This window comes from Brachycentrus maculatus, unplaced genomic scaffold, assembly GCF_059751285.1.
Source record: "Brachycentrus maculatus isolate JH-2025_06_01 unplaced genomic scaffold, ASM5975128v1 h1tg000077l, whole genome shotgun sequence".
NCBI lineage: Eukaryota > Metazoa > Arthropoda > Insecta > Trichoptera > Brachycentridae > Brachycentrus > Brachycentrus maculatus.
In genome coordinates this window covers 1,517,477-1,537,578 of record NW_028280831.1, presented here as the reverse complement: position 1 = coordinate 1,537,578, position 20,102 = coordinate 1,517,477, and the positions used below count along the sequence as shown (strand labels likewise).

General features: G+C 33.4%; 1 protein-coding gene across 6 annotated transcripts in view; it reads left to right on the top strand.

Annotated features, from left to right (window-relative positions):
* The window catches only part of LOC148311093 (tyrosine-protein phosphatase non-receptor type 13-like), a 325,348-nt gene that overhangs the window by 20,721 nt on the left and 284,525 nt on the right, over window positions 1–20,102 (top strand). The window contains exon 1 of one of the 6 annotated variants that reach the window (XM_088257295.1): window positions 6,173–6,716. The exons of the other annotated variants lie outside the window; for them this stretch is intronic. The gene's annotated coding sequence lies outside the window, so the exon portion shown is untranslated. Of the gene's footprint in view, window positions 1–6,172; window positions 6,717–20,102 lie in introns of those variants that run through there. 6 annotated transcript variants of the gene reach the window in all.

Here is a 20,102-nt window from a genome sequence, read left to right as displayed (position 1 = left end):
GTAAGTAAACTAGACTTTTTCGGCACAAGCTAAAATCAAAGTCAATGACGATAAGGAACAATACTAAAGAGTAGTAATTACCTGCACAAGTTTATCTTTGGAGTGCATGAGAACACTGTAAAAAGTGATTGACTAAATCCTTGTTATGTAGATAAAAGCTCTTATTAAACCTATCAAGGAATATGGCCGTACATGGTCGTCCAAGAAAAACTTTTCTTCAAAGAGGTTTCCTTAGGATGAATAACAATACTGCTTTATGGGAAATAAAATAATGGAGGAACATTTGAAAGGAAAATGATAATAGCATATATGATTAGGGCACTTGGAATTGCATTCCCGTACTCATACTAACTTGTGTAAATCGGACACTGCCAAATACAAAAATATTAGTTAGCTCCTTGAGATTGTGAATAAATGTAATGACTAAAGCACTTATGATGTTTTTAAAAACTTTTTAATACGAAATATTGAAGCGGATCACTTTAGTAGTCTTCTCCAAAAAAATCTACCATTTTCCCGCCAACGGACGACTCATCAATCTTTCCCGCGCTTTCCTGCGCTGCCATGTTCCTTTTTCATACAAATTTAAATTTTGACATTAAATTAGGGAGGATGTTGGCGCCAAGTCTGCAACATCGCCATGTTGTATATTCTAAGCTCGGTGAAATAAGTAAATTAGGCGCACGAAAGCCAAATGGAAAGTTTTTTTGTTGCGAGGACGAATGCTTTAAAAATATACGTGACTAAAGTGAATTTCCATTGCGAGCCACATCACACAGCGTAGTATTTTACAGAACTGCCTCGGTGAAATGCAGAATATTTAATATCGTTTAGTGTTAAGAAATTCCGTGGTGTAGTGGTTAGAACGCTTGGCTACGAAGCTTGATGTCCCCGGTTTTTAAAAACGTCAATTATTTGTAGTTATAACATATAATTGATGTTATTTTATGTGGAGGTCCACACCACAAAGTTACATTTCCAATATTTCACAAAAAATCCTTTAAATGCAAATCTGTTATGTTTACTGTATTCTATTGAAATCTTAATTAAAGTTGTGACAAAACGTGACCGATCCTGTGTTAAAACAATATGAAATCATTAAATCGCACCAAAACGTATCAATTTCATTTATTTATAACCCTTATCCGCACCTAATGGTGCATAGGGCACTGCATCAAATTGACGCAGTGTTATCTTGATCATTACTTACATGAAGGCAAGGTGATCACTCTTGCGCTTCAGGAACCAGTCCAGGGTAATATTAAATAAATATTACAGTGTTAAATCACTAATATTTATTTTCACCTCCCCCCCTGGCAATCGAACCCGGGACCTCCAGCACGGTAGCTATGCTGACCATTACATGCTGACCATTACACCACGGAGGCATCAATTTTTCAAGCTAGAATTCCTGATTACTTAAAATCAATTAAAATGGAAATATCACGTTTTGGGGAAGACCTCCATATGATGACATATGATGTAAGATGACATATGATGAGACATATGATGTCACATTTTCAAAATGTTCAGAAAAAGAGATATTTTAAGGAAACCATCCTTTTTTAAATGGAAATGTCTAAAAAACAAAGTAAGGCAACAATGCACTCAATCTTACTTATTTAAAGCAATGAATGGTTAGAGAGAATTTGAGAAAAATCAAGTAGTATTTCACGAAAACCGTTGACGGCTGACGGTTGATCCTGTCTTTCTACGCGAGTTTTTGTCTGATTTTTGCCGAGATTCTCGTCAAGTATTGATCCAGATATCAGGTTTTGGTAATAAGTTTGCTAGAGTACAGTACCCGTAGGGCCGGAAAAGAAATTCCGAAGAATACTAATGGCTTTTTAAGCGATCAGCCATTCAGTCTTGTACAAGCGAAGTCCTGTCGAAAAATTCGGATTTAAAAGCGTTGTATACATATCGCAGCTGCTTTCAAATTAGTGAGATAAATCGTCGTTTCGTTGCGAAAATGTATACAGTGAAACCTCTATCTATCGTTTTTAAAGGGACCTAGTGAAATCAACTATGAATGCGGGAAAACAATGAATGCGGGATAAAGAAGTCAATACACAAGGACAAACGATCGAGTAAAAATACCGTCCGTCTGCATAACCAATGGTAGGTTAAAATTTTAAGAATACAAGTTTCAGATGTTAATAATAAAACCCTTATCCGCACTCCAATGGTGCATAGGGCACTGCGTCATATAAACGCAGTGTTATCTTGATCGTTTACACATGAATGAAAGGTGATTAGCCCTCCGCTTCGGGTACCAGTCCAGGGTAATATTGAATAAATATGACAGTGAAAAAATCACTAATATTCATTTTACCCCCCTTGGGAATCGAACCCGGGACCTCCAGAACGGTGGCCGAGCATGCTGACCATTACACTACGGAGGCGGACAAAATGTATTTATTAAACAAAACAAATACGAAGTTGAACAGAACCCAAAGATCTTCAGACCTCTGCTGTATCCATCACACACGCTTTCGATAGTCTGTATCCCACACAAAGGAATATTGTCATGGAATGTAACAAAATTGAGAAAATTTAAAAGAATGAAAAAAAACAGACAAATTATATCAAATATGAAGTATAATTCAAACGATGAATGCGGTAAAATGGTGGATAGAAACGATCGACGCGATCTATTTTTGTATGAAATTAATTTGGGGTAGAAGAAATAAACGACACATCCGGGAAACGATTATTCGAGGAACGATAGATAGAGGTTTCACTGTATATGTAAGTATTATACATAACAAATCTAGAGAAAAAAAACCGTGACGTATAAAACCAAATGAAACAAATTTCAGTGATTTATATCGAATATATTATGAATAAAATGTTTATTATGCGGAACAAATGGCTCGTATATCTCGAAGATATTAAAATCAGTAGGGAAGGTCATGTAGCCCTGGACACATTTTTTTTTCTCCATACAAAATAGATATATAAACGATTATTTATATTTTCAACATTGACATTGGAATACATTGCAGAATTTCTATTTGTTTTTAAATAGATTGGATTCAAAGAGAAGCTTTTCCTGAGCAGGAAATATTTTGGGTAGCCCCGGACAAACTTTCATTAATCAAAGGATATTTTAGAAAAAAATGGCTGGACAAATGAAGCAGTCATTACAAGTAGTGTTTTATGAATATATACTCCGTGCATACATCGCGTGCTAAAATTTGACGTGTGTAGTATTGAATCCAGTATTATTCGAAAGTTTTGATCCGTTTGAAATATTTCCTGTTTTTTTATAGTAAAAATTTCAATAAAAAAATACACTTCTTTACCCGTTTGGTCTCAAATATTTATAAATTTTGTACAGGATAAAGCAAAAATGAACAGTATTGAAAAAATTGTTTTCACACCTGATTTGAGGGATATCCGATTTTTAACAAATATTACGTTTTCAGTTGTATGCTATTGTAGAAAAGGAAGGTAAAAAATATTGCATTTTAGTTGTTTTTGTCCAAAAGTCTTAATTTGGTTTCGTTTGTAAAGTAATATCACCGTCCGGAATTACCTGCTGTCCGGATCTACCCGCCTTTCCCCATCCACGTACTTATTTTTATGCGTTATCTAATTTAAAATAACAAAGGAAATTGAAATGCATACAAATTGTAACCGCATTATGTCACGAATTGCAACACAAAGCAACGCTTTATTCCAGTGAAATCGATATATTATTTTTAGACTAATATTATCATAGTATCATAATACCATACAATATTGTGTATGTGGGTAGGGACTGAATAAAGTTATATGGAAATGGAATAAGTCAATTAGCTTGTCAGTTATGGTTTATTAAAAGTCATTAAAAGTTGCTTTGATTTTGCTACCTTTAAACCTACCTACTTTTCGATGAAAGTAATAATTTTTCCATCACTAAATCTAGGAAACTTAGGCGAATAATTAAAACGAGTTGAACGATTAATTTTTTACGTAACCAACTATTCAGCTTTAATTTTTCATGTGTGAGAATATGAAATTATATTTTTTCATCGAATGTAATAAAGTTTATAATTTATATTTTAAGCACTTACTTTGTGATTTTCCATTTTATAATTAAAATGTAACTTTGTTTTAAAATCACTATAAATATTTTATTATAACTTAAATATAATGTCTACCGGTTTCGAAGCTAACCGCTTCTTTATCAAGACTGATTAATACAAGTTTTAATCAGTCTTGATAAAGAAGCTGTAAGCTTCAAAACCGGTAGACATTATAATTAAGTTTAAAAAAATATTTATAGTGATTTTAAAACAAAGTTACATTTAAATTATATATTATGTAAGCACGCTTGGCTACAGTACTGGAGGTCCCGGGTTCGAATCCCAGGGTTGGGTCAAATAAATACAAGTGATTTTTCACTCTATTATTAATTCAATATAACCATGGACTGTTATCTGAAGCGGAGGGCTGGTCACCTTTCCTTCTTGTGCTAACGATCAAGATAACTCTGAGTTTATATGATGTAGTGCCCTATGCGCGATCGGGTGCAGATGAGGGTTTGAAGATGAAGAATAATATTTTAAGAATGTGGGTAGGAACTGGATTAACTGATATGAAAACGGAATGAGTCAATTAGGATGTCAGTTACGATTCATTAAAAGTTTGCATTTATTTTGCTATGTACCTATTTTTCGATGATATGAATAATTTTTTCCATTAAAAAATCTACGAAGCTTATTATAATATGATAACCGGCTTTATATTCGAATAATTAAAACGATTGATATGTAACACAGCAAAATACTTTCCAGGACATTTTTATCCTGTCATCGAGCTTTAATTCTTCATGTTTGAGAAGATGAAATGATATATTTTCATTGAATGTCATAAAGTGTAATAAATGGATGATCTTCCTTTATATATCCTGGTTCATAATACGTTATCTTGGTTTAAAAATTAATCTTGGTCCAAAAAGAGTAATTTTGGGACAGGAATTTTTATCATGGTCCAAGAAATGTTATGTTGGTCCACGAAGTCCATTTTAGTCCAAGAAGTGATATGTTCGCCAATTGTTACATTTTTATCACCCTATTTTTAATGACCACGCTCAGTTTTATTTTAAGGTTTTGTAAAAATAAAAACATTTCAATGTATAAACAGTATTAGGTACATACTATTTATGTTCCTTGTTGACTGCTTTTAACCTCATTCGGGGACATTCGGATTACGTAATATTTAAGTTGCCAACGTAAAGGTCTACGGAACCCATTGCTGTAATTCTCATTTTTCTATTCTTTATAAATTATATCCACTTTTCTTCCTTCATTTCTTTTCCTATTAAACAGTAATATCTACCCTGAGCCCTTTAGGTACTAACATCTTTCGTATCTAACCAAATACGAGTTATATTCCAATCCTACATCCGATAATCCGAAGTCCTTTTTTTAAAATTTGAGTTGCATGTATTATTTAACCTTGCTTTTTATTTACCTTTATTGTTTAAAGATCATTAAGTGGATTTTTGTTTCTTCTAACTAAAAAAAGTGAGGTGCTAAACTGTTCAGCTAGCGTTTATACATGTATATTTATGAATTAATTTTAAATCAAACACAGATTTTTGAGTCTACTAAGTTGTTTTTTATTAACACACATAAAAAAATTAATATTGTGACAATTGTTTCGCCTTGTTAGGGCATTATCAAACGAATTTCAATCAATTAAACGCCAAATCAATAAATACCGTTTATAAACATTACGAGTATCGTCATGTCGTTTTAAATGTTAAAATTACTGTAGTAATAGTAAAGCGCCCTTGAGGTGATATATCATGAAAAAAAGCGCTATATAAATTGGCCATTATTATATTAACTGATGATCAAGTCAACACGTCGTCGATCCAATGCAGGTTAGATGTTAAATCTGAAATCCGGAATTCCCCTTGCTTGTACTGTAATACAACAGATACAGATTTGCGGGTTCTCTCATTGTGATATCGTCTTAAAAATGCATTGTTTTTCGACTCACAATACGCGCCCGAATTCCAGCGATCACTGCGGACGTCAGAAGTGGGCGTGTGCACTAGAAGTCCCTGCGTAAGGTTCAAATTGGCGTAACTCCCGTATAGAGCCTTTCGATAGAGCAGGTTCCTGCCTTAGTTCCAGTTTGCGCCGCCAGAGGCGCCAGGGTCGCGCTAACAGCTGGTTCAGATAACCGCTAGCGATCGCACGTCACCCACGCTCCTGCGGACATTCGATATTCAAAAGTACAAAAAAATCGTTTTACTCCTTCCGATAGGCACGATGGGGTACAAACTGTCATAATAATTTGATATCTGGCCTGTGTGCGCTCGCGATTGCAGAATTTTGAGTATTTTCGCTTGTTTCGATGTTATTTCGCGTTCAAACAATAAACCATCGCTCTATCTGACAGTGTTCGTGCGTGTTTTTGTTAGCGGTAAACCTTGTTCCTTCTTGTGGTAAATTTTGTGCTTAACTTTATTTAAAATTTTGTTAAATAACGTACTGTATTTAAGTTTTAAAGTTTTGTGGTGATATATAGATGTATATTTTTTAAAGTCATGTATTTTGTGGTTTAATTTGTGATACACAATTGCGTTATTGTTGTTGACACAATAGTGATAATTTCTAAAGAGTAGTTTAAAGTTTCGATTGTTTGTTAACCGGTGTATTTATTTGACCAAGATTTAAACTCGTTTTTTTTTCGTGCATTTTTCTGAACTCAAGGTAAGGTGACATAATATAATCATATTTATGATTTTCATAATGATTTTTTTTACTTTTAAAAGATTTAAAAAGTTTATTATGAATTCGTACTTCTTCTCAATTGTGAAATATGGAAAGTCTTTTGTAAGAAAAAAAAACTAATTACCTACCTACCTAGTACCTTCCTAATGAATTCCTCTGTTCTGCACACTCGACGGTGCGTAGATCACTGCATTATATTGATGCGGTGTTTGATTAATAGCAAATTGAAAGAATAGTGGTTTTTGGACTGAGTTTTTGTTTTTGCTCAGTATCGATTTCATCTGCAGAACTGATTATTCAATGGTCTTATCACTTATACATAAAAGTAGTGATATTCCTATTTCGACTACATTTAATAATGATAATAAAAACCCTTATCCGCACCCCAATGGTGCATAGGGCACTGCTTCATATGAACACAGTGTTATCTTGATCGTTTACACACGAAGGAAAGGTGATCAGCCCTCCACTTCGGGTACCAGTCCAGGGTAATATTGAATAAATATTACAGTGAAAAAATCACTACTATTTATTTGACCCCCCTGGGAATCGAACCCGGGACCTCCAGAACGGTAGCCGAGCGTGCTGACCATTACACTAAACAGGCGGACATTAACATAAATATTAAAAACATAAATTCTTCTTCTTCTGACCTCATCCGCACACGATGGTGCATAAGGTACTATTATGCATATAATAAATGCTGTTTTAACTTGCTTAGTAATGTCCTAAAGGCGAATTGCTAAATCTTGTGGCAAAGGGTAGTATTAAAAAAAATATTAAAATATTATTCGACTAAAAATATTAATACTTATTTTGACCTTCCTAGTAATCGAACTGGATGCTTGCCACTACACCACGGACTAAGACAAGCTTGTAAATAAATATTTAAAGCTTTTGATATTTACTACATTTAATTTGCGCAATTCGAAGAGTATTCATACTATTGTACAAAACTGTTAGTAAAGATTGTTAAAACCATAATACAATACTGCGTATAAAGCCCCCCGGGCACGGTCAATATTATTGACGATAGTAATTACTTCTACGTTACTTGTTAAATTTGATATGAACCTGATCCGTTATGTTTAATGACAGTTCCAACGGCAACAAGCAGCATTTTGGGAAAACTCAAAAGTAATCAGCCTTCCGCCTCAGGTATCAGTCCAGGGTAATATTGAATAATTAGAGTGAAAAAATCACTTATATTTATTTGAATCTTCCTTGGGAATCGAACCCGGGGACCTCCCGGGGTAGCCGAGCGTGCATTACTCTTTGGAGGCGGATAATTTACTAATACGCATACTAAAAATTCGAAAAGTAACGGTATATCCTGTAGAACCTTTTATAACGAGTAATTCGCATAACAAGACATAGAAAGGAGAGTGAATGCTGGGAACAAAGTGAATTGTGCACTGCAATCAGTTATAGCAAATAAAAACCTATCAGCGAAAGCTGATGATGAAGATGGTTTGGATATGTAGAACGAATGACTGAGGAAAGAACGGTAAAACAAATTTATGAGGCGAACGTAATTCGAAAAAGGAGCAGAGGAAGACCGAGAAAAACTTGGCACGATCAAGTATGCCAAATACTTGAAAGCGGTCAGGTTAAGAGTCGAAACAATCGGTGGGTATGTATGAGGAGATGCATGAACGTGGGAGAGGCGAAGAATGTTTGCAAGGACAGAGTGGTGTGGCGTTCTATCCTCTCTGTCTACCCCTGCGGGGAAGCGGCGTGATGGTTAGTTAGTTAGTTAGTTAATTCGCATAACGAGCTACAGAGAAAAGGCACTTTTCATGACATTTACTTGTTAGCCCTGACTTCCAAAACACGAAACAAAAAAAATGTATCACTTAACGAGTAATATTCTGGAACGAATTATGCTCGTTCTTCTGTTTTTCGTTATGTTCAAAAGCGATGGTTTTTGCGGAATGGACCCATTGGTTGGTCAAATCACTGAGCTGACGATTAGTAAATCGGAAACTATACTCTCTGACACAGATGCGGATGGCTGACCAAGTCGAGGTCACCCGAGATTGACACGGCATGAAGTAAATCACCGCGAATCAAATGTAATTATTATCATCATTACTTTAAACAAATAATGATCTCCGGAACGTAAATTGCCCTCAGGATATTATTTAACCCTTTCGTGGGCGTTGGGAAGATGTATTACCACCTAATGGTACAAAAAAGTTTTCACTTGGATTATACTAATGTCAACTGCTGACATATTCTGGAATCTTTTCCAATCAAATATTTTACAACTAAAGGTCAGTTTTCGATAGTACATCGCTCGGAGCGGACATAGTCGAGATTTTTGTGTCAGATTGACGAAAATTCGGAGTGATGGACCGTCTCAATGCTAATTTCCAAGCAAACAGGGGTTGGGCAGCATCTCCCAATACTTGGTGGCACTTACATATAGACGGTGCATGGCTGCAGTACCAAAGCAATCGAAAAACGTACCAAATACTCGTATATTTGCAGCGGGTAGGAGTTGTCGCTTTGCATGGACCCATGTTTCAAAAATTTCCACGGAAAAATATAAAAATATTCTGTCCTTTTTGTTTATTTAATGTTTACCTACTTTAATTGTGTATTTTATATGTTTTTTACGCATGATTAGTAAATAAAAAAATAAGATGATTTTTATTCCGACTAAAATTAGGTGTCTGAAATGGTTCCGTGGGATATATGCTTCCCGCCACGATTATCTTTTTACCACGAGTATTTTTTAAATATATTTTTTTACATTCATATTATAAAATGGCTTGTTAATAAATTCACGTAAGTAATTTGAAGTACATGGCCATGTACTCCGCATGCCTCCTGAGAGCCTTAATCAAGCTTGCCTCTTTTACAAGGCATCAGGTTCGCGCCGCCCAGGACGACCACTGCTGACAATTCGTCGGCAGTTCTCGTCAGAACTTCGGGACGCGGATCTGACTTGGGAGGATGCAAGGGAGCTGGCAGCCGACAGAAAAGCCTGGAGACAGTTTGTGGACTCCATATTCTCCACCTAGGGAGCGGATATGGTTAATAATAATAATAATTTGAAGTAATTATGGGAATAAAATTTGCCCACTAAAGGGTTAACTAGCATCGCGTTCTACCTACCGACATATTTGCGATAATAACATGTCTTTATATCTAATTATAAATATTATTTTACCGACATTTCTCATAAGCATTATAACCGAAATTTTATTTTTTGTTCGTAACCAAGCGATACCGCTGCCGTATTCGGTAACTAACTTATGAATATTATTTTGGACATCTCAACAGAGATTAGGGGCTGACGACCGTCATAGGCTGGTTTAAGTGATCACTTTACACACGTGTAACAATCACCAATTCTACCCATTATTGACAACCACACTACTCAAATTCTTGGAAGTTCTATATATATGAACCAATTTAGAAACCTTGTTCTTGAATCACTTGAACTTCACTAGAGACATCTATTGGTGAGAAGTAAAGAAGCTTTTTACTAAGCAGAAACTCTTATATTAGTATGTAAGGTCCGAATCCTGGATTATAATCACATACATGAGAAACGCCAGAAAATATCATTTTCATTTTTATTATTATAGCTTATTTGACCAGTTAATTTATTTACAACATTTTAAGTGTGTCCATATACATGTTCACAAATCTGGATCATCTCCAATTATAGGAGTTATTTTTTTGACAAAAAATAAAACGACAAATAACTCCTATAATTGGAGATAATCCAGATTTGTGGACAAGTATTTGGACACACTCAAAATGTTGTAAATAATACTCTTAAATGTCCCGGGAACTATCAACGAGATTGTCAATGTTTGCATAACTGTTGCTCATGATGCGATAAATTGATAGTTGCAGTAGCAACTGAAGTGATTGATTGCAGCTTTGCGGTAACACCGCACACCGCACACCGCATCTAAAGACCAAAGCTCCTCGGCGGAGCACATACCGAACGTACGAGTAAAATACTGCTCGCTTATGGTACAAACTAGCTACCCTAAGAGCTCTCTCTAATCAGATACTATGTAGAAATACTTGTATCTGTGATAATAATTCATATATTTTCCATTAATAATATTGATCTTATCACATAACTCCTGTAATTGGAGATGATCCAGATTTTGTGAACAAGTATTTGGACACACTCAAAATGTTGTTAATATTTCTCCGCTACAGGGCAGAAAGTGTTGTTTTTTTTAATTTTGAAGAAAAGGTATCGTTCAATTATTTTTTAAAATACACTAAATATTTTTCAAATGGAGAAAAAACATTCAGTTTTACTTAAAAAGATCTGTTGTTTAGTAAAATGTTCAAACTTTAAAAAAGATTTTCTGAAAAATCAATTTAAAAAAAATAAATATATGACGTTATTGAAAGGAGTGAGCGACATATACATAGCCAGGTGTAATCGAAAATGGTAATTTGGTACTTGAAAATAAGTTTTTGAAAAAAAAAAATCTCAACATTTTAGGTTGTTAAATTCTCAAAATATTTGTTAAAAAAATCTAGGTTTCTCCACTAAAGAGTTATTTTTACATCTCAACATCGATGAAGAAGAATATGGATGTCTGGGTGATTATAAGGCTTACGATCTTCCATAGGCATATGTGATGTAATTACTATGTATGTATGTAATTTGTTCATATTCGCTCTAGGTCTCGACCATTAGAACTAACATATTTCTTATAGCTTTTAAGTACATGTATAGAGTCGTGTATAATATAAATAAAGTAGTTTTATAACCTTTATTAAGGGCGACCTCTTGAGAAATAAATCATTCGCCAGCAAATAAAACGCCAAAATACAACCCGGGTAGTTTGGCAATTGACAGCGCCCTAAAGTGGGAGTCGAAGGGGTGAGAATTGGAAAAATGCTGTAGGTATATTGGGATAAAAGGCAGGGGAGATCGGGGTCTAAGGTAACACGGGTCCAAAGTAACAATGGACCTCTCCGCTGCCTCGTTGTTTCTACTCAAGTTACTTCCGGGAAGTGACGTTAAAAGAGTTACAGTTTTTTGTGTGTGTTTGAGTGGGTTCCTGGCTTGTTTAGATTCACAATTGTCGAACTTAATGTCAAATGTCACTTAGTTTATAGTATTAGTAGTATATTCTTAACAGGAGTAGTAAGTATTCCAAAAAAAGGCCTCTGAATGTTAGTAATTCGCCAAATAAAAATATATTAATCAACCTCAAACTTACTCAAAAAAATATATTAAATGAGTCTCAAATTAAGACGGGGAATTTATTATGTATTTATAATTTTAACATTTATTTATAAGTACTTATATGGTATAATTTATACTTACACACCCACCCTCACTTTTTTTTCTCTCTTAACATACAATAGTATTCATAACATATATGTGGAATTATTTAATTGGCTTTTATCATTGTCAATCTAACTATTTTTTTATATTTTTTATGTACAAGCAGTATAATTCCCAAATAAAAATAAAAATAAAATAAAATATGACGAACTAACCATTTGCAAACAATCTTCGCCTCTTCCTCGAGTTCATTAATCTCATCTTACATACCCGCTGATTATTCCGACTCTTGACCTGACCTATTTCAAGTATTTGAAATCCTCGATCATGCCAAGTTTTCCCCGGTCATCCTCCGCTTCTATTACCAGCCACATTCACCATTTATTCGGAGACATACACATACGAATATATATGTGTGGTGTAGATTTTTCAAATGTTTTCCAAATGCCCAAGTTTTGTTTTGTACTTATCAGGACTAGCACAATAATCGCAATGTACTTGTACTAATCGTTACTTTATACCCCGCTCTCCCCTATATGTTGGATAACCATCGTCGTAAATTTGTGAAACGACCGTAAAGGCAGATATTGCAATCCTATAAAATACAAAGCAGATGACTCTTAAATTAAAAGCAACGCGAAATTGGCACTAAGTAATACCAAATTAATTAGGTTTCATTTGTTTTCTTCATACCCTTAGATATTTTTATTTAAACCCTTATCCGCACCCATTGGTGCATAGGGCACTGTATCCTATCGACGCAGTATTATTCTTATTATTTTATTAAAATTAAACACTTGAATATACCACTTTATCGAGTTTTATTTTTATTTACGACTAGTTTCGAAAACGACAGATGTTTTCATCTTCTGGTACAAATTAAAACTGGTTGAAGATGAAAACATCTGTCGTTTTCGAAACTAGTCGTAAATAAAAATAATAACTCGATAAAGTGGTATATTCAAGTGTTTAATTTTAATAAATAATCATGTCATTCCACAAAGTAAATGCCGAATCAATAAATAATATTATTCTTATTGTTTATTTATACGAAGAGATGGTGATCAGCCCTACGCTTTAAGTAGGAAATTAGCACTGAGTACTCCCTATATTTTTGGATATATTATTTTGTTAAAATTAATAACCCGCAAAGCCTCAACTTTTAGAGGTTTGTCTTCAGGTAAAATAGTAAGAATAGGAAAGGTAAATGTGATGAATACATAACAAACACCCAGACCATTTGAAAATAAACCATAATTTTTTTTCAAATGGTCTTGGTGTGTTAATTTATTTTGCACTTGGTGGGGAATCAAACCCGCGACGCCAGTTTCGCGTCTACCCAACTACACCACGGCGTCTGTCTTTCTTGCATCAGGTAATTAGCTTGTGCTTATTTTTAGTTTGCTACGCATTTTATTTGTTTTGCAACATTTCCAAAAAACAAGATGTTACAAAACCATTTCGTATTTTCGTACGGTTTAAATAATAACAACCTGAATTATGTAACAATACAATTGTCACAATGACGTATTTTTATAAGAAACAATTTTAAGAGGTTTAAAAGGTGACGACTATTACCTTTCCCGTTTATTTTTTGTGGGTCTCCACAAAAATAATACATTGAATAAATTATATATTTTTTATGAATGTATGAATGTATATAAGTATGTATGTTAATATTTTTTAACAAATTAATGAAAATCTTTAAAAAAAAAACTTTACAAAGGTTTATAAATTTCCAAAAAAAAACTGACTGTTTAATGAAATTATAATTGATAATTTTTGACATCTCAGCATAGATGAAAAAGAATATAAAATTTCGGGTACTTACAGGATTTTTGACCTGCCATATGCTAGTTAAATGATCACATTACATATGTGCAATATTCACCATTCTACCCATGATTGACAACTTCATTTAACATAAATTCTGTGTTTAATAATCATGTTAAATGAATCAAAACACGTGTCATAATAGATTTTAATAATTAGTGGTAAGTTATTTACCAAGTAAAACATAAATTTGAAATAATTTTTCTGCTTAAAATGAAAAAAAAATGTCAAAAAATCTTTTATAAAATTAAGGATGAAGTAATTTTATTCAAAATTCAATCTCACCATTTAGTTTTCGTAAAACTTTAGGGAAAAAATCGTAGCATTAGGATGATAAATTGGTGTGTATGTATATTCCTTTTGTTTCGCTTCATAAATATATGTTTCTTTTTTTGTCAAGAATTAACCCTTTCATGTTGAGGTTTGCACAACTGATGTTTGACAAAATTTGAATAAGTATATATATTTTTTTGCTTGAAAGGGGTTTCTAAAATACGTTTGACACGATGACAGGACCTTCTGTGACGTAGGCGCCATCTCCTGGGGAAATCCCTCAACATGATTGATGTGGTTCTTGCGAATTCCTAAAGTAGGCAAAGTGTAGACGTAAACACAAAAAAGGGTTATAAACCGCCCGCGACCCTCTGCACCTCTTCCTTTGTTTCAGGATTGTATGTACGTACTTATATTTACGGCGGAACTATCGATTTCCGTACGTTTTATGCGTAGCATAAAACTATAATTTTTTTTTATATACAACATTTTGAGTGTGTCCAAATTCATTCATTCATTATTTTAACCCTTATCCGCACCCTGTGGTGCATAAGGCACTGCATCAAATAAACGCAGTGTTATCTTGATCATTAACACGTGAAGGAAAGGTGATCAGCCCTCACTATATATAAACGTAATTTACTACAGATAATTTAAAAAAAAAATGTAGTTTTATTATTCGACGGTAAATTTTAGTAAATTTATCGTCGGTAGAAGTAAGGACGGTAATACGCGCTAAAGATAAAGACCTCGTCTACACAATTTGTATCCATAAACGCTCAGCTTCAGAGTCAGTATCAATCTTCATTGTGTGTGGTGCAGTGGCTGAGATACGGGATCCACTATAATCCCGAGGGATTCCTACTCTTTATAATCAAAGCTTTTTCACATTTTATCCGGCTGGAAATAGTTCCATAAAAGAAAGAGCTAAGCCTCGTGCAATGGAGAGATGCATTGTTATCGTTCGTACGAAAGAGGTATTTCAAGAGTATTTTTAACTCGTTCCTCCAAAGTAAATCGTCATATATATTTGAAAGGGTTTTGTGTTATTCGTGTGGAACGGTAACTTGCGATACTAAAACCGACAAATAACTAAAATGATTTAATATGTGCATAAGAACGTGTCAATCAAAGGATATGCATATACAAGTCCCGAAATTTGAGAAGTGGTGGTCAATCATGGGTAGAATAGTGAATGTCACACGTGTATAAAGCGATCATTAAAACCAGCCGGTGATGGGTCGAAAGTCTCGTTAACACCCAGGTTTGTATATTCTTCTTCGTCTATGTTGAGATTTTGTGTAGGTAAACAGTGGTCTCCCAACATCCCAACAACATACAAAATGTCCCGATTATCATAAATCTTTGATTTTGATATTTTAGTGAAAATGCCTTTAACGGGATCTTGGGAAATATGGCTACCAAATCGCTCACTCCTTTCAAGAACGTCATAAATAAAAAAATAAAAAAAATTCAGTAGAACGTTTTTAAAGTTTAAAAATATAATAAAATGTATTAAAAATAAATATCAAGCCACTTATTGAACTTTTTACTGTGCAACAGATCTTTTTAGGTAAAACCTGAAAGTTTTTTCTCCATTTGAAAAATATTTAGTTTTATTTTAATAAAATAATTAAACAACAGCTTTTCTTCAAAATGCAAAAACAACACTTTCTGCCCTGTAGCGGGTAAATATTAAGTTTAAAAAATGCCGTTTTTGCTGGGATGTATTGCATTTTCTGGGCATTCCGAAAACATGTACAACTGAAAATTGACGATTATTGATATATGACGTTCTTGAAAGGAGTGAGCGATATGGCAACCATATTTCCCAAGATCCTAATCAATTCTTAATATCCCATTACAATATCTTAGTGAGATGTTAAGAAACTGAAGTATGTACTTATTTTCTTTAATTTCCCTGGGAGACATGAATAATTATTATGATTATAATCAATAAGTAAGTATATGTTACATATACTTAAGTATACGTATTTTTTTTGGCAAAGCAACCGCTGTTGAGTGATACATGCCACAATGTAAATACTTTGTACTTTAAACTATTTCGTGTACTTACATTTTTTTCCATTTGATTTAATTACAAGCTTAGATACCGTACAAATTTGGTTGCCGGTTTATTTTTTACAACCGCTAAAATATATTTAGGATTTATGCAAATAGGCTTACATTTTTTAAGTGGCTTCCATTTTATGCCCGTGTGACGCTGCTGGTTTTTAATAGCTAAAGTTGAAGGCAATGAACTTTCCCGCCGTTTCTTTTAGTCATCATTTGAAAATCTGACTGCCTTTAATATGTATCATGCTTTTCGCAAATGATTGACCATAAACAAATAAACCTGGTGTTGAATGATTTTATATTTATTATTTTGGCAACCCTGTCATTGAATTGATCTCTACAAGTCTCGCACGCCAGTGCAGAAAAAAATGCAAATTCAACGAAACATGTTTTTGTAAACTTTTTGGTATTTTTTTATTTTTATTTTTAATAATACATCACATCGGGGTCATCAGTGATGGATTCGTCGTCGTGTTTATGTGATTTATATAGTACTTACGACAGATTATTCGTATTATAATTATTTTAATCTGGACTGTTAGAATTATAACCAGTCGAGTCGACCCGTTTCCAAGAAAAATTAAATTTATTAGAATTTCTTTTATTGCCGAATTTCAAAGCAAAACTCAAAATTGCACTAACTAAACTTGTGTGAAAGGAACGTAAGGCTGAACAAGGCACAATAGAAAAGGTTATGAGTTCTTTAAGGTGGTATGGACGTGTGAAGCGAATGGATAGCGAGGGAATGACTAAGAAAGTTTATGTGGCAAATGTGAGCGGGAAAACAGAACGAGGACGTCCGAAAAAACTTGGCACGATCAGATCAATCAGAACCTAAAATCTGGTGGTGTCAAAAGTGTGCGTAATCGAAGGGTATGTATGACTAGATGTATGGATGTGAAGGAAGCGAGGAGTGTATGTCAGGACAGAAGTGTGTGACATTCCATCCTCAAAATAACTTCCATATTTTTAAATTGTGCACTGTAAAATTACTTATTACGAAACTACGAAATCTGAGACATTTATTGAACGATATGTGCATAACGAGCTATTTAAATTTATGCATTGTGCAAAGATGTCTTCATTAATACTTTTTTATTAATTAGCTTCGTTAATTGGTTAGCTTCGAAATCGGTAGACTTTATAATTTAGTTATAATAAAATATTTATACTGATTTAAAAACAAAGTTACATTTAAATTCTAAAATGGAAAATCACAAAGTTTGTGCTTTAAATATAAATTATATACTTTTTTATTACACAGGTATGATCAAACACAGTCGTCAAAACGATCAATTTGTACGGAGGACACATAATTGCTAAAGTATAACAGTTCGTGGAAGTTGTTTTCAATTACTTTGTATCAGAATTCACACAATCGACTTCTAATAGATGTTTGATGAATCCATGGTTACAATAGAGTGTGATTGGATTTGTAATTAAAACAGCTAGCCCATGCGAATGGCAGCTTTGTGAACACTGAGAACAAAGAAATCTCTAAATGAATTTCCCTATTGCCAGTTTTTTATGTTCAATCAATATTGAAAGGTTAGTTTTTGCGAAAATTCGTTGAGAACGAAAATAATGTAAAATATAAAATTTACTTTATATTTTAGTTAAAATTTAGTATATTTAAGTTAATATTTTTTAAAATTATAATTTAATTAAATTTTAATATGGGTCTTTGTCACATAATTATTATTTTCATACACAACAGTAACGAAAAAACTATCCCTTTTATGCCACGCATCTTCAATTGTCGATGAGGGTGAGTTACATACATCAGGATCTATTAAAAACTTTTTTTTTTGTAAAAGCTTTTTATTTCAGGTCAAAATTTTAACAAGAATGCTGAAAACTACCAATTGGCAACTGTATAATCCACACTTCTTTATTTAGATTTTATTTTACGCTGGGAAATATTTTTTCAGGAAAACGCCATTGAAACATTGACTAGGAAATACGACTTATCATCACCAAACAGTTACCTGATTGTAGAACCTACGGACCAATATTCATATTACGATAACACACACAAGTGTAAGTGTTTATTGAAAAACCGTTTTGAAAAACAAAAATTATACGTCCTTCAGGATGTTAAAGCTGACTAATCTCAATTACATTGTATTGTATGTATGTGACACCGGATGTTCGCAGATGGCTCTATTTTTTGGTTATCGTGGTCATCAGATGTATTGACTGATTATAACCGTATATTGAGACGGCCAACAGTATACTACTCGTTTCTCATCCTATCCAATGTCATCTCTATAGTAAAATTATTCTTTGTTTACTTAAACATACTGTTATATGGGTATGTTTTTACATTAGAGTTGGCCAAAACGCAACTTTCATATACAGGTGTAAAACTTACGACGTATTCTGTAATGTTACCGCCCCTTGGGTCTATATGGATCTATTGTACAATAAAAAAACACCTGAGTTTGTGTTTGTTATGTCAACTTTGCTGTTGCGGTTCGCCATATTTTTCTAGTTTGTTCGGTTTGTCCTTCTAGTAAATCCTTAACTCCTTACTTCAAATGTAGAATGTTTACCATAGACTACTACTATTGTTATCCCCTGTTTTTCTACCCAGCCTTAATCTCTGTAATCTTGTTTACTTTGGGTCCGCTATTCTCTCGTCTCCAGTAGACTTCTGCACTCCTGGGAGAAATGCCAGAAAAACAAAATGTAAAAGCGAATAATGAATAATTTCATAAGGGTTTAAAAAAAGCCGACTTCGGATTTTTATTCGGTATTAACCCTACGTCAAACTGGACGGTCTATGGTTCTTCAATCCTAGCTTTTCGTTTTACATAATGCATGAAGACGTTTATGTGTACGAACCTCGTACGTATATATAAATATTGGTAAATGAAATAGCATTTTTTAGTTTACGACTTGTATTGAATACGTTTTAAATAACTAAAAATACATAACGCTCACTCCTTTCAACGACGTCATATAAAAAAAACTTTATTTTTCAGATCATTTTTAAAGTTTAAAAATATAAAAATGTATTAAAAATAAATATCAAGCCACTTATTGAACATTTTACTGTGCAGCAGATCTTTTTAGGTAAAACCTGAATGTTTTTTCTCAATTTGAAAAATATTTAGTATATTTCAAAAAATAATAACCAATAGTAACCTTTTCTTCAAAATGCAAAAACATCACTTTCTGCCCTGTAGCGGGTAAATATTAAGTTAAAAATATGCCGCTTTTTCTGGGATAAAGTACATTTTCTGGGCATTCCGAAAACATGCTGAAAACAACTGAAAATTGACGATTTTTGATATATGACGTTGTTAAAGGGAGTGAGCGATAAGTATTCCAATATTTAGCCTATTCCGATATATTTTTTCGAATTAATTGACAAAGAAAACGACCGTTTTGTTATGTACTGCGTAACTAAGAAAATGTAAAAATAAATATTCAAATATCTTCAGAACTTTATATGTACCTAATGGTGCTTATGATACTGTATTAGATTGATGTCGTGTCAATTAATTAATTAATTGTATGAGGCAAAGTGATCAGTCTCGCGCTTCAGGTAACTGTCCTGAAATACAAATAAATATTCGAGTAAAAATAACACTTATATTTATTTTAACTCCCCGGGAATTGATCCTGGAGCCTCAATGCCTGTTGTTACTTTTAGTTTTACAATTATGTCGCGCTATCATATGATTCGATTAAGTTAACAATTATTTAAATCGTAATTTCAACGTTCATGATGCAACTTTTCTTAAATGTATTTTTTTTAAATCATGAATAAATATTTAAATTTTTACTCCACTAAAACATGACTGACTGTGGGATATAGAATCCCGAGATCTTGTATCCCGGGATATCAGAATTTCAGAGCATCCTTTCTGTACAAGCATTCGTACCGGGTATTT